This window comes from Myotis davidii, unplaced genomic scaffold (assembly GCF_000327345.1).
Source record: "Myotis davidii unplaced genomic scaffold, ASM32734v1 scaffold1444, whole genome shotgun sequence".
Taxonomy (NCBI): Eukaryota; Metazoa; Chordata; class Mammalia; order Chiroptera; family Vespertilionidae; genus Myotis; species Myotis davidii.
The window spans coordinates 98,028-99,948 of NW_006294593.1; the positions used below are offsets into that span (position 1 = coordinate 98,028).

General features: G+C 46.6%; 1 pseudogene; it reads left to right on the forward strand.

Annotated features, from left to right (window-relative positions):
* Positions 1 to 682: 682 nt before the first annotated feature.
* LOC102773444 lies at positions 683 to 1,336 on the forward strand (annotated as a pseudogene).
* Positions 1,337 to 1,921: the final 585 nt, after the last annotated feature.

Genomic DNA, 1,921 nt, shown 5'->3' on the forward strand with positions numbered 1-1,921 from the left:
GAAACCGGTTTGGCTCAGTGGATAGAGCGTCGGCCTGCGGACTGAAAGGTCCCAGGTTCAATTCCGGTCAAGGGCATGTACCTGGGTTGGGGGCACATCCCCAGTAGGAGATGTGCAGGAGGCGGCTGATCGATGTTTCTCTCTCATCGATGTTTCTAACTATCTCTCTCCCTTCCTCTCTGTAAAAAATCAATAAAAAATATATTAAAAAACAAACAAACAAACAAACAAAAAAAACCAGCCATGTTGTGAGAGGACCAGTCTTACTACATGAAAACATGGTGTGTGTGTGTGTGGGGGGCAAAAGTAGGTTTACATGCAGGTTATGATTATCACTAATAAATTAATAATAATAGAAGACTAAACTCAAAACTGTAAACCTACTTTTGCTCACACCAGTATACAGCAGAACACAAAGTCCAAGAATAGATCTGAATATCTACAAAAATTTCCTATACAGTGTGGCACACTCCCAAATCAGTGAGAGTAAACATGCCCTTGGGACAAAGGAGTAGCCATCGATAGTATGTCCTTAGTTCTACACCTCTCACAATAAACCCAGAGAAACTTTATATGCATAGAAGAAGTAAATGTACAACGAACACCCCCATCAGCACTAGGCACCAACTGCCTGCACTGCTCTTTGCTCTGCTGCCGCCCAGCTCCCACATCAATGGCTGCCATGGGTTTCGGAGACCTGAAAAGACCCGGCGGCCTCCAGATACCTGGCGACTACCAGGTGCTACAAGGAGGAGTATGTGCACCACCAGCAGATGTGGCAGTATTTGAAGCAGTCCTCGACCCACCACTTGCCGACTCGTATCATCCCCCATGTTGGTATAACTGTCACATCACGTCTTATGAAAAGGAGAGGTCAGCCTGCCAGGAGTGAGGAAAGCTTTGGGAAAGTGTGGCCCTTGCTCCTGTGGACGATGCCACAGGAAGTGCAGCTACAGAGAGCAAAGAGGTAGATGACATTGCTCTCTTTGGAGATGTTGAGGAGGAAAGCAGAGGCTAAGAGGAGAACGCCTTGCACAGCATGAGTCAAAGAAATCCAAAAAACCTGCACTTGTTGCCAAGTCTTCCATCTTATTGGATGTGTAAGCTTGGGATGAGACACAGATATGGCAAAATTAGGGGAGCTCCACGGGAGCATTCAAGCAGACTGCTTGGTCTGGGGCTCTTCTAAACAGGATTGGGTGTGACATGGAATTAAATTCAGATACAGTGTGTAATAGAAGACAATAAAATTGGAACAGATATGCTAGAGGCGCGGATCACTGCTTTGGAGGACTCTGTGCAGTTCATACACGTGGCTGCTTTCAACAAGGTTTAAAGTCCACCACACACACACACACACACACACACACACAAATAAATAAATAAATAGTAGCAAGCCAACAGAAAAAGACATCAACAGTTCACAGAAAATAGCAATAAATACATATCTATCATCCATGTTCATTGCAGCATTATTTATAATAGCCAAAATATGTAAGCAATCTAAGCGTCCATCAATAGATGGAGAAAAAAGTTGTGTATACATACAATTTGTGAATAAGACTCAGGAATAAAAAAATAAAACACTGCTATCAGCAACAACATAAATAGAACTAGAGGGTATTGTGCTGAGTGAAATAAATCAGAGGAAGACCACCATCAGAGGAAGATCAGTAGTAGCCACCACAGGCCCAGGTCAATGGGCTGCCCCCTCGCTGCAGAACGGGCAAGTTCCGTCAGTGCCCAGCACCGGCGTCCACCCCGCGTGCACCCCGCATCACGGAAAAGCTGGGAAAGGCAAAGACAAGAGGGCGGAGAGGACCCACCTGGCTGAGGCCACGCTGCATGGAAACACCTGGTCAGCTCTGCTCCTCGCGCGGGCCGGCGGGCCTCCACTGTGACCCCGGCTGCTCCACCCGAC